The sequence below is a fragment of the Falco peregrinus genome, chromosome 4 (genome assembly GCF_023634155.1).
Source record: "Falco peregrinus isolate bFalPer1 chromosome 4, bFalPer1.pri, whole genome shotgun sequence".
Taxonomy (NCBI): Eukaryota; Metazoa; Chordata; class Aves; order Falconiformes; family Falconidae; genus Falco; species Falco peregrinus.
In genome coordinates this window covers 55,013,292-55,027,349 of record NC_073724.1, presented here as the reverse complement: position 1 = coordinate 55,027,349, position 14,058 = coordinate 55,013,292, and the positions used below count along the sequence as shown (strand labels likewise).

The 14,058-nt window shown below is 45.7% G+C and overlaps 1 protein-coding gene across 2 annotated transcripts in view; it reads right to left on the bottom strand.

Moving 5' to 3' along the window:
• NCK2 (NCK adaptor protein 2) overlaps window positions 1-8,377 on the bottom strand; it is an 88,785-nt gene extending 80,408 nt beyond the window's left edge. The window contains exons 1-2 of one of the 2 annotated variants that reach the window (XM_055802014.1): window positions 8,118-8,377; window positions 5,949-6,040 (exon numbers count right to left, since the gene is read on the bottom strand). The gene's annotated coding sequence lies outside the window, so the exon portion shown is untranslated. The remainder of the gene's footprint in view (window positions 1-5,948; window positions 6,041-8,117) is intronic. The other variant, XM_055802013.1, reaches the window with a different exon arrangement.
• Between the last annotated feature and the right edge of the window lie 5,681 nt (window positions 8,378-14,058).

The window sequence follows — 14,058 nt, the reverse complement described above, 5'->3', positions numbered from 1 at the left end:
GGGGCGGGCTGTCTGTAAATACTGGGGACTGGATTAGATTGAGGACCCTGGGGGGCCGTATCCAGCCCATGGGCTGTAGTTTGAGGACCGCTGGCATAAAGTATATCTGTAAAAATAGAACTTCTTCTGCAGACAGAAGTTCAACATGTAATTTAACATACATGTCACGACAAGTCAAAGAATGTCTAATCAAAAAAGAGTTGACCTGCAACCTAACTGTGGTTCTTGTCTTGAAAAAGATGTACTCATGGCTCAGCTTCATATTTTGTCAACAAGAGATACTCTTTCTAGTAAGACCACTAAGAATACTAAGCACTTGCCTGCATTTTCACAGGGCCACAGCAACAGCAGGAAAAGTTGGGATACAAAATAAAGAATGAACATTTTGGCAAAGCTACAACATTGTATCTTCCTGATGTTCCAGAGAGGCGAAAAGAGTATCTGAACAAAATAAACATCCAGGATCTCCTGTCAGCAAAACTAGGAAAGATCCTAAAGGAATACAACCATCAGTATTACAAGACAGGACTAATGACAGAAGGCACACATTGCTGCAAAAACATTACACAGACTTTAATAGTTTTCTGTCATAGGAGGTCTATAACATTTTGGTTCATTATGATTCCCCATGCATCCTTTAAGAGCCTCAGAGCTCATAAAAATGATGTGTCATATTTTGATACCTGCGCTAAACACAAGCTTTATTATTACCAGTGTTTAAACCCAATACAATCCACAAAGTCCTTGCCGAGATATCTGATTAAATTTCTAATATTCATGAACTAGAATTTTAATATTGAATGCTCAAAATGATTTAAGTCTTTTGATGTAACAGAACGTAAGTCATTCAGTGTCAAGTGGAAGGCAGATCCTTTATTATAGCATTAATTATTTGGGATATTAGCATTAATTTCTTTCTCTATTTGAATTAAATGGAATTCAAAACAGTGTGAATTTATGAATAGTCCAAACAATTATTTCTAGAATATCCCTATAGCGTTAGCAGAAAGACTGCCTACAGACCTGAAAATGTAAAAGAAGGAGATTGATCATTAATTTTTCTTTTAATATTTTTTCTGAAAGACAGGAAAGGTGAAGCTTAACATGTTTACATTCTAAATGGCTTATACCTTTTTTTGATGTAAAAATACATGTATTAATACCTATAAATGCCATCTACATATTTTTGTATTCAACATGCAGTGATTAAAGGAAAACACATTTAAGCAAGATATACCATACGCAATGTCTTTCACAACTGGAACAAAAACATTCTTAATTAAAACCACAAAGCTGCAGAAATAGAAGGGACTTTTTAAAAATTTCAGTACTCACTGGGAAAAATGCTATGTCTTAACTTACATTTCCAAAGTTGCTATATCCACAGGATTTCAAGGAGTTATGGTAAGAAGGACTAATTAAAGATACAAACACGGTACCTTTTTTCCCCAGCAGCTAAATGGTACCAATTTTTAATCCACTTAAGTTACAGCTATAGACAGACAATACTGCTAAGAAAAGTCATCCAGAACACAAAATAAACATTGCTCTGTAAAACTGCTCTTTGCAGATCATCTGAGTTAAGAGAGCGCTAGATACTGAATGACTGTAACCCAGCATAGCATTCCATACAAAACATACAAAAATCAATATTTACAGGGTTTTATCCAACTTTACAAGACTACTGTAGTCTGGTTAAACCAGAAACAGCTGTCCAACTGAAATTGCAACTTTACAAATAAACAACAGCCAAGGCTAAAAATAAGCCAAACAAACCATCTGTGCGACTGCCCCTGTTCACAGCCTATCTACACAGGTGTCAGCTCCTGTCCCTGCACGCCACAGCAGAACTACCATGGGGTGTTTGTATTGTCACTGACTGATAGCACTAACACAAAATGAAAAAAATCAGTGAATAAAGTGCCCACTTCTGACCTAAAAAATACTCTACACTTGTCCTTCTGGTTTTGCTGATGTTCTTATTAAAAACACTGAAAGCATCTAAAGCATACACATTTTTAAAGTGACTGGATGAAGTCCAGCTACCTTTTTTCCTCTTCCACTAATCCAGCAAATAAACTTCCAGTCAAAAATTACCAATTAAATTTCCAACAAACACTAAATCAACTTAAAACAAAAACAGAAAACCAAAGGGCAGTTGTAACAACAAATTGAAAAAACCCTGAACTCAAAATCAAGAAAAAGGCTATGGTAAGTTTTACTAAGCCAGGTGGCAGCGTGCATTTGCAGCAGCCCAAGTCTCCTGTGGTGGAATCCAGAATCCTTGACATGTCATCATTCAAGATCTGTCAAACTTGATAACACTCTGTGTGTGTCTGGAGGGACACCATCCATTCAGGGAAATGAATGTGTGATTTGTTGTCATGACAGCTATCAAAATTCAGCCCAAGAACATATCATACAGTCACGTATCTCTCCTTCTGCATTAAAAGGTTGAAAAATACTTTCCTTGTCATTCTCCAAAACAGCATTAGGATGTCAACTAAGAAGTCAACTCCCTTGGAACAAAGGTAGCCTGGGATGGCACTGGAAGCCAAGACAGACACACAAGGGATGTGGGACAAAGCAAGTGTGATGAATACACTGCTATTCTAAGAACAGGAAGGAAAAACCTTGCAGCCACACGGAGGGGGATGGCCCTATTGCACTAAATGAAGAGGTCAGTCCGATCGATGCTTGGGAGTCCTCTCCTCTGGTATCAGCACCAGGGTTTGCTAAACAGGAGGCTTAATTTATTGCAGTTTCTTGAAACATTTTATTAGTCCAGAACGCCCTAAAGAAATTTGAAGTAATACACCAATTTAACTCTCCATACACAGAGTATGTTTGAACAGGATTTAATGTTCCTCTTCTCTCCTAAACCTGTGAAGGGACTACTCATGAATGCTTCATTTTACTATATAGTTAACTAAAAACTTAATTGGTATACAGAAAGGATTTTTTCAGACAACTTAAATTTAATAAGATGGACATGTTAGAAAATCCCAATATATTCAATTTATAGTTTGCATGCTTAATGCACACCACCATTCCTTTCTAAACGTTCCCACCCTGCAAAGGATCTAGTCTCATTTTGAAGGAAAGGTTCTAAAACAGTGTTTAATGGCTTTTAAAAAGTAATATAAATAAGGAGAATATAGTTAAATCAGAAGAGAAATGGACTAATATTTTTAAACAGCGTACTTTTATTTTCTTAAAAATAATTTTCTTAAAAAAAAATCTTAAAATGCTGCACTGCCAGCAGAACTCAGAATCCCACCCCAGCATGAGCAGAAAGCACTTGCTTTTGCTAACTCTACTCCTGTTCTCCTGCAGGGTCTGACTGCTCCTCTGTATTTGAATGGAGCCAATCCAGTGTAACCTGTAGGGAAAGACAGACCAGAGATAGCACTCAGCTAAAAGCAACTTCTCACACCATAGAGTGGACATGACCCTGCATCAGGAGGGGTGTCTGCAGACTCTAGCCTCTTGCTAAACTTCGGTATCCACTTTCACACCCATCACTTGTCCTTGTTAAGGCCCTCGCAAATACTCTGATCATTTCTAGAACACAAAAACTTCAAATGATTCACAAGGCTAAAATCTGCCTTTCTACCAAAGAAGTAATAATCTGAAGGCTTGCTCACTTATTTTTGGTTATCAATCCATTTCGGCTAAACAGTTGAGCCCTGGCACAGCAAACACTATCCACATCGCTTCCAAGGACCATGCATTACACACATTAGATACCTGCTAAAGTGACAGAGGAAGAAAGCACCCTACCTATCAAAACAGCACAACCTGCTGAAACAATGATAATGAGTTACCATCTAACTATATTTTTTTAAAAAATTAAAAATCTTCTTGGAAACAAAGTTTATATTTCATTTGATTAAGGAAAAAAAAAAAAAAAAGAAGAAAAAAAAAGTTGCCCAAGAAGGTTACTACCTGATTTTGTAAACATACTAAATATACTGGTTTTGTCTAATAAAGTTTCAGCTATACTCTATCTGTGGTATATCTCACTACCTATTTTTGCATCTATTTCTACAGTTGTGTGTACTCTGCAGACAGTAATTTCAATGAGTTTAGGAAAACTAGATCAAGTTTCTTCAGCCTAGATTAAAGACATGCCTGTATTGCATTGTATTTTGCATTTGTATTCTGTCATGACTGTAAGAGAGAAGCAACATTTTGGAGAGTTCAGGTATCTACCAAGAGTCCCAGCATGTTCACCCCACTGTCTGCCTCACAGAATAATCAATACTAGTTACATGTCACCATATTAATACTTGTTAATATGATCAGGACCAAAACCAGCACAACGAACCAGAGGCTCTTTCCCTCTGTAGAAGCCACAAAACGTGTTTCTATGACTTTGAATAAATACTAGCTACACCAGCATGCCTGAGCCTCCTCTCTAACAGATGTTCTTCTTAGCATGAGTATTTCTAAAACTTTACTGACATCAGGTTATTGTGTATAGCCGCAGTAACTTAAAATGCAATGGGTTGCTATTCTCAAATCAAGTTTTATTCCTCTGCACCTGATTCTTAAAATCTACAATACTCTATTAACGCTTAAAAACATATACTGCCAGGCCACCTCACTGCACACAAAGTTATTTATGCTGAGTATAAAATATGAACTCACTTCGTTAATGGTGAGAAGCATATTCATTTGTTGCGTCACATATATTTAATGGAATATAAAAGTATGTATTTAATATTTCAATGCACTTCCAATTTACTCATTTCATTAGTATTTATGAAACAATTAAGAATCCTTATGATGGGGGAAAAAAGATTACTCCAAGAAAAAAACCCAAACAACACTTGAAAGAACTACTTTACCCACCACTGAACAGAGCAACGGTTTAATTGGGCAGAACACCAACGACAACGTTATTATGAGGAAACTAATGGGCCTAATTGAATCCGCAAGAAAAATTTAAATGGAACTATAGAAAACAGAAATAAGCTTAGGATTCCTGGGCTGACATTCATAAATTTGCAAAGCAAAACAAACAGAAAAGCCATTTTTCAAAACATGTAAGACACCAGGATCTCATGTAGTGTCTTTTTTCAGAAGACTGGACAATGGTTAAATTAATAGTACAAGCCTCAACTCCACTCTTTAGGAGGAAAAAACAGTGCTGCTTCCCACATTACAAACACCATCTCAGTTCTCTCTGAAGGTCTTCCACTCCAGGAACTAGTAAGAATTCTTGACTTTCACTCTGTGGAAACCATTGTTCTGCGATATTTCTGTATACCTAGTAAATACAAGGATAAAGTGTATTGTCTTTAAGTTTATTATTTCAGTAGAATTAGAAAGCAGCTTTCCTGCAGAGCACCTCAACTCTGCCTCTTCAACATACCAGATGACCTACTTCAGGGAAACAGTGTGTCCAGCAACGAGTGCCCAGCACCTTACCCCAGCTCTGACTAAACTGAAACATGGTAGGGTCTGGTTTCACAGTTTTCAGCTATTTAAAAACTCCTTCAAACATCTTCGATAAGTCCCCACCAGCAATCCCCCTTTCTCAAAACTGGGGGTGTGTGTGTGTGTGAAGGAGAATACCCAAGGCTTAGAAACCATCGGTCCCTTCATACAAGCAGGAAATATCTTCTAGAACATACGTTTCAGATTCAAAGATGCCTTGGTTTTGATTTCAAACCTGCAGCAAGTAAATTGATACAGCACCTGTCTCCATGAGTCTGGAAGCAGCTTTTATGCTTGAGGAGCATGAAAAACAGATACTCCAGGTAGTTTTGTTGCTGCTCAAGACCATGACCAGCAAACAAAGCTATATGGGAATAACTTTTTGAGTTGCTGCTGTTATAGTTGCTACTGAGAAAAGCCACAAGCACTGCAAAGGAGTAACATATCAACAGCCACACAAGGTACAAAAAACAAAGGATGGAAAAGAAGCAGACGCTACTGACCTTGTCCCTCTTCTTTAGCTGACATTAGACACAAGGTGACACATAAGATAGCAAATACCTTTCCTTATGCTCCCACACAGCTAGCCAGGAAACTATAGAAGGAAAGAGAGGAAGGGGAGATAAGTTCCCTTTCCACTGCAGTAACAAGCCAAAGGCTGACATTCTGAATTTATCATATATTCAGTAGCCAGGACACAATGAAGAGAATCATCCAGACAATCAAGGACTAGGTCTGCTGTTGGTTTTGGAAAAATATAGCAAAAGAGATTTTGTGTATCGTTATATCACTACAGCAATCGGAAATGCAATCTGGTAGAAGCAAAAGGCCAATACAACTGCTAATGTTGCAATGACAGAACGACAGCAATGAGAGCTAACATCAAAACAAGTCTGTATCTGTTTCATGGCCTATATAAAATATTTGCTAATTACACGCTTGATTTTCATGGTACAGGTGCCTTCCATCTCTGTATTTATTCACTGTTCCCAGAAGTGACATCTTCCGTCAAAGTCTCAAGAAGCAAGCCTGTTATGAAGACAAAGCGATCTGCTTAACTGCTTAAAATTACTTTGGTCAGACAGAGGATTTAGATTTTCAGAGTTGTGAAATCAGTATTTCTAAGAAGCAACAACATTATTTTACTTCAGGAGTCATAATCCTAAAAATGAAAACACAGTACCATTAACATCATTTAAGTGGTGCAGACTGCTTCAGATTCCTAAAAAGCAGTGGCCAAACAAGTATTTTCAAACAAATTTTTCATAAGCTCCTACCCAGTGAGCCCTTTCAAATTCCTCCATATTAAGTTACCAGTCCAAACTCCCAGTGACACAAACCACGCGTGGTTAGGCCATGAAAATTTGTTTTTACAAAGGGCACTGCTGCCTTTCACCAAAGAGAAGTCTAATTCTGCTACATTGAGCTGCTACAACAGTAGCAGCACCTTCCTCAGAAACAAATCCTGCTTCACTGGGAGGGGAAGAAACACGGTTCAGAGAGAACGTTTTACATTCTTGCCGAGGTTCAGTCAGCATCCAAGTTTTAAAGTAACAAAAGAACAAGACAGTTCCGAGTTAAAACACTACATGGAATTCACGAAATAAACCCGATGCAGGCACAGGGCCACATTTCTGTGAAAATACCAGCCGTGGGAGACGTCCACATCGGAACCAGAGTCGAGCGGTGCTCACCATCAGCCAGTCGCGGGTCAGACCTGAGCTACGAACCCGCATCCCGACACGACAACTTTATCTGACGCGGGCCACAGTGCCAGCCTGCCGGCAAGGGCAGCTGTTGGAGCAGGCGCGCTTTTAATTAAAAGCGGGATGAAAAGACTTACAAACTTGGATATTTTTCCTCCCCAAACATCCCGGGATGCACTTTACTCAACAGTCACTATACGAGGTTTAATTTTACCTTGTATTTTTCTTTTTTTTTTTTTTTTTTTTTATTAGCTTTATGTCCTTTAACCAACATCGCCCATCGACCGGGGGGGGCGTATTGCACCGCGCTCCTCAGGAAAAACCCCGGCCTCAGCTCTAATAAAGTCGAAAGCCGGGAACGGAAAGAACGATGAGGGGGCCCGGGAGGCCGCGGTGTCCCCGGCCGCAGCCCGATGTGACCGCCCGCCGGTCCCCGCGCTCCGCACCGCGGCCGCTCCCGCCCGGGAAACTTTCCGGTTGCGCCGCGGTCCGGCCGGCAGGCGCTGCCCGCCTTCCCCGCCGCCGGGCCCGCCGGCTGCCCCCGCGCCCGCCGGCTACGCCGCCTCCGTTCGCCCGCCGGGCCGGGCGCGGAGCCCCGCGGAGGGGCGGGGGTGTCCCGGCCCGCAGCCGCCCCCCGGCAGAGCGCCGGGTGGCACAAAGCGGCGGCTGTCACACACACGCACACACAAGAGGCAACTCGGGAGGATGAGGAGGAGCCGCCCCCGATACCCAACCCCCCCCCACCCCCCCCCGCAGTTGGACGTGGCACACAAACACCTTCCCCCCTCCGCCGCCCCCGGCAGGTACCGGCCCCCCCCCCGGGGCGGCGACGGGGCCTCGGCCGCCCAGGTGACACCCGCCCCTCCCCCGCTCCCGGCGGCCCTTCCCCCCCGCCGCCCCCCGCGGCCGCCACAAGTTTACGGCGGGCCCCGGCTCCATCCCCGTCCCGCCCGCGGCCGCGCTTACCTCCGGCCCGCCGGCCGGCGGGGAGCGGGGCGGGCGGCGGCGGCGGTGGCGGGGAGGCTCCCAGCCCAGGCGGGCTCCGCTTCTTTGTCTCCTCGGCGGCGGCGCCCGCTCGCTCCCCCCTCCGCTTCGCTCTGCCCTTCCCCGGGCGGATGCGGGCCGCGTCCTCCGAGAGGGGCCGGCTGGCTCCCCCCCTTCCCCTTCCTCCTCCTCCTCCTCCGCTCCACGCCGGACGCGTCCAAGGCCCCGGCCCTCGGCGGCGGCGGCTCCGCTCCTGCCTCCCCTCAGTCAGCCTGCTGCGCCCGGCGGCGGCGGCGGCCCCTCCCCCGCCAACCGCCCGCCCCCCCCCGGCACAGGCACAGCCCCCGCCCCCGCCCTGCCCTTCCTGCCGCTGCCGCTGCCGGGATCGCGCGGGAGGAGCTCCCCGGACTCCCCCTCGCCCGCCGGGAGGGCCGCCGCTCCCCCCGCCCCGGCGCAGCGCTGGAAGGCCGGGCAGCGCCGGGCGGATCCCTCCGCTCCGCGCCGCCGGGGCTGGGGCAGTGGGCGCTGTGCCTGGCGGGAGCGCCCTGACGGCCCCCCGCACCCGTCCCCCTCAAGCCCCGGGAGACCCGGCACTCCCGGTAAAGGTCCCCCGCTGGGAGCGGAAGCGGCCGGGGAAAGTACTGGCGAGCGCTTAAAGAAACGGGGATGGGGACGCGCGCCCGGGGCCGGCCGGGGGAAGGGCGGCGGGGCGAGGCGGGGGGCGCCCCGCCGGCGCGCCGGGCCGGGTCGGGGAACTTCCAGCCGTGGCATCGGGGCGCCTCCGCCGCCCATTGGCCGCGGGCCGTGACGTCACGCCAAGGCGCGTGGGGCGGCCGCGGCCCCAGCTCCGCAGCGGCGGCGGGGCCGGGCTGGCGGCGGCCGCTCCGCGTTTGCCCGTTCCCCTTCCGCCCCGGGGCCCGGGCTCTGCCTCGACGCCCCGCGTGTTTGCCGCCGCTGGGCGGCAGTTTTTGTTACGGGGGCTCGGTGTGTACCTGCCCAGGTGCTGTTCCCTCAGGAGAGGGCGCCGGGCACGGAAGCCGCCCCAAAGCCGCCCTTCCAAAATAGAGCCCCGTGCCCGGGGTGCCCGGCTGGGCCGGGCGGCCCCCTGCATCCTTCCGGTGGTGGGACCGCCGGGCTTCCCCACGAGTGGGCAGAGACGGCGGGCGGGAGGTCCTTGCGGAGCCCGCGGTCTCTCGTGGGAAGGGCCAGCGTGCCAGCCCGGCCACCGGCCTCGGGCGGTCACGGCCCCGCCGGCCCTGGCGCCCTTCCCGGGCCGCAGCCCCTCGGCGGGAGCCGCTGTCCCTGAGCAGCGGGGATGGAAGGACCGTCCCGCTGGAGTAACCCGGGGAGCTCCGAGTAAAACTCAGCGCTGTGGGGGGAAGCTGCTCTGAAACGTTCCCAAACCATTAACCCTCCCCAACATGGCGGCGGCCAGAGCGGAGGCCTGTGCGGGTTCGGTCGCCCCTCGGGGCGCGCTCCCTGCCGCGGGAGGCAAGGCCGCACAACAGCACCTCTCCCACGGCTGAAACACAGTCAGCAGCCCCAGTGTCTTATTTTCCCTGACTAAGCTCAAACTAGCCGGGAGAACTTTGGACAAAGATTTTCAACTCTTTAAATACGATGATTAAAAGACGCGTACTCTAATATCTTTCCACGCTCCTACTTAAAATAGTTCAGAAATCCTCGACTAACAACCTCTTCCCCTTGTTAACTTTTACTAATTCTCGCAGCATTTAATGAATGGTTTGGGAAGACCCAAGCACCTCTTATGTGCCTGTGAGATAAACCTGAAAGGAAAATGTGGGCTCTTCTTTCTTCCAAGAAGGACTTTGCATGCACCTCACAGAGGGACAGAAAGGCCCTTTCCTTCCCAGGCTTTTCGTGCGCGCATTTGACTTCGATTCAAGGGAGGTGTTAATCTTCCTTTTGAAACAATAATCTGACCATGCTTTTTTAGAGCTGGAAAATATTTGGGGTCCCTGCTGCCTCCGCATCACCGCGCAGTCAGGCCTCACTCCAGCCTGTAGAGGCTTAGACTGAATTTAAATGGGATCGGTCATCCAAGGACTTTCAGATATAAGTCTCTTGTTGTTCCTGGAACAAATTGCACCATGGGAGCGATAAAGGAAAGGTGAATTATCCCTGCTCTCCTTTGCATTTATAATACACAGTTAGGTTTCAGTCTCAGTTTTGTCCCTTCTTACCACACCCTTACTAATGCCATCCTACAGAAAGCTTCCACTTTGTTGCTTTCCCTACAGTGCCTTTGAGCTGAGAATGTCCAGGGGAAGGTGATGTGACCGTGCAAGGTTTCCAAGCCAAATTAGACTTCTGAAAGTGTTCAGCACCATAAGACGCTGAGTGAGCGGTAGATCTCAAAGCTTTCCAGGTACCTGAAAAAAAAAATGATAAAACACACCTAGCTTTAGCAGATTAATGCTAATAGGATTTACAGAAGAAGAATGTTTTAGGGAGGGATTTGGATGAATGCATTGTCTTCAGGCAAAGGACTAATTTAAGGACTCTGAAGCATGCTGTTGTTAAATATATTTAATTACATTAAGAAATGATCCATTAAAGCTGTTTTTTCCAAACTGTGGCTGATGACGAACAGAAGATACTGTAGACAGGATTTGCAAGGGTATGCTGAAGGGTGTTTTAACTGCCTGTCTGCTGAACAGATCCCTACATCTCACCAGCAAAAAAGACCAAGATGTTGCCCTGAGTAGTGCTTCAAAACAGTGAGCCTACTGAAATATTAATGTATGGGTTTTGAAATGTCATAATTAGCTGTTGTCTCTGGAATAACTGTTATTAAGAAGAGCTGGGTGCTTGTGATTTGAGTGAGAGTTACATTCTAAATATGAGATGATAAATTTGGGGAAATCGGCACAGAAGTGAAAGCTGTACATGATGTGGCGGGCACACTATTTTGTATAAAGAAAGTAAATATGCAAAGTATGCACTTTTGCATATGCATAAGAGCAGTGCCATCCTTAGAAAATATATACACAGGAGAGAAGAGCATGAATATTCCTCCCAGCCTAAGGCTGTAACTGTATAGTAAAAATAAAAAAAAAAATCGTTAAGCAATAGAAAGATGCCTCTTCGTCTTTGGCAAAGAAGCAGCCTGCCTCATGCTGCTGCTTCAAACAGGGTTACATGCAGACAGCAAAGCCAGAGGTTGTGTGATGGACTTATTTTGCAATTACATAATGGCAGTCAATTCATCTTGACATTTGTATCTCACACAAGAAGCTAAACAATCATACTGTGTCTTTTGGCTTGTATTTATTTATTTTTCTTCACCTGTCTCTTTTTATGACTACCCATTTTCTCTCCCCTGTGTGATTCTGCTTGTGCTTTACCACTCACTCAGCAGAGCAGTGGCTTCCTCAGGATGGGCGCATAATCTCCACCACAGATCCCAGCCATACAGATCCAAACTATGCTTTTGGATCTGTATGTATTTACACCCCATTGTGGCAAGGAGACAACTGTCACCTCCCAGATGTGGGTACTTCCACCTTCTGCACAAATACCTGGTTCTTTTTCCAGGTGCATCAGATTTTCTCTCCAGCTGCTCTGTCTAGAGTACAAGCTAATACCTGCTCACGTAGGCTACTGGGTGACATTTTAGCAGGAATGTGAGGAGGAGGGACTGGAATGTTGTTTAAAAATCTGGAAAATGGTGTTGTCCATTTCAGAGGTGGACAGCAAAGGTGTTGGGTCATTCTGTGTTAGTCCTGGGGATAAAATATACCTACATCTAAATTAACTTGTTTTAAAAATCGCTACGCCTGCTTTTCAAAACTGCCTTTTAAAGGCATCAATGTTGTAATAAACTCCATTTATGCAAGTGGGGTTGTGATACTCTATCACTAACATATGGACAGGTAAAGAAACAGTAGGTACTCTGGGAAAAAAAAACTATTCCTTTTAATTCTCTCTAATTTGAAAAAAATGTTCATTTTAATAACAACTTTCAGAAAACTTCCCAGCTCACAATTCAGTTAATTTTAAAATGTTGAAAGTAGTGTCAGTGTCTTTTCTCTTTCTCAAAAAAACCCAAAACCCTCCATCTTTAACGGTTTACATCACTACATCTAGTTTCTGCTTCAAGCATATGCTTGGTTCCCATGTAGGTGAAGGGGAATTACATGACCGCTACCAGGGGAGAATAGCTCCCAAATACTCAATTAGTTACTGCTGAGTCACTTAAGTATATTTGCACGATGATTCTAATTCAGCCTGACGGTAACACAGCTGCTTTTCTCACTTGCTGCGTGGCTGCTGCATCTTCAATGACATTTACGAAAAATGTTGAGGGGGAAGAACGTGTCCTTAGAGCTCAAAATACATCCAAATTCTTCTCTTCAATGGACAAAAGCTACCCAAAGGTGCTGTAAAACTGCACGCTAAATCTATCGGCAGATCACATTTTATTATGACAAATTCTATCGTTATCTTTTGTAGACAGTTGCTAAGATTCAAAGTGTTTATGTAAGGAAAACAAAGCGGTGTTTTGGGCTTTGGAAATGTCAGGGCCCTTGATTCTTCTGTTTATTTGAAAGTGAAAGTGTGCTGAGGGACATCTTTTGAACTCTATTCAAAGGTTAAAACTGATCTTTCATACAGTTTTGAAATTCAAAATATTGCTGCTAAGTGTTTTGACTGCAGCGTAATCTCCATTTTGCATTTAAATACCAAATTCTGTCCAGAGCTGGCTGTTACGCCAGAGACCCAGGTGTTGCATCTTCCAGCAACGAGGTGCAGCCATCTCAAGGGAGGAGCACAACCCTCTGACATGTGGCAGAGCCGTGCAAGAGTTCAGAGCGAGTGGCGCAGGGTATAACGTCCTGCTGCCAATGCAGGTTACGTCAGCAAAATTTAATAACCCACACTGGACTTTGCTCAAGACTGCAAGCTGGTACTCCACTCTTATGGGGAAAAACATGCAGGGAGAGGCCATGGAAGAGAAAGAGGAGGTTAATTCTTACTTGGAGATCCAGCAGGCTACATGACCAATCTGCAGATTGTGTAAGCCCATGGACCAGTGCTTTCTTTGGAAGGAGCGTTTTTCAAGTATGTAGTTGTTTCTTTCTGCTGATGGAGGGAAGCTCAACTCGGTGGGCCTCAGCCTGGTGAAGCTCCATGGAAGCTTCCTTGGGGACCCACCAGCCACAACCTTGCAGCATCTGTGTGTATGAGAAGGACTTCTCTGGCCCATCGCAGCTTGGCATGGCAGCCACGGTCTGGGGAGGGGGGCAACGGGTTTTGCTGTAGATCTATAGTTGCACTGGTGGATCCTGTCAACCCAGGACCTTGGGCAAATGTATCAAAGGGATGGTGGCACTGATTTGGGCCAAGAGGCTGGAAAAGCAGCTGCAGGTTGTGAGTGAAGGCAACATGACAATCCTGTAAGATGACACAGACTTGGGTTTAAGTTCCTACTTGGCTCTGTACTAGGTGTCTACAGCCTTAATTACCAACTTCATACATGAGAGGTGACTTCACCTGTAGGAGCTCTAGCTGGTGTCAGAGTTTCACAAGCTAACAATACTGTAGTTGGCTGCAGAGGGAAACAAATGCTCCTTATTAGCCTTCCCATTTCTTTTCTAATAACCGATGAAAATTCATAGGCCTGCCTTCAAAATCTGTATTGCCAATTATTATACTATTGTCATTGTTATACAAAATATTTGGTATCTCTGAGCGTAAATTCCAAGAAGCATTAGGCTATGCAAGAAGCTCAACCTTCAGACAATGTTTTCATCCTTCGTGACTGCCAGGGAAAGTCTGGAAGCCTGATCCCTCTGAACTTAGAAACCTGTAGATAAAAGAAAAATCAATGTGCTTTTAAATCAGCATTTTACATTAGTTTCATGATTGGCATCCTGATTGAATTTTTGAATGTTTGCAG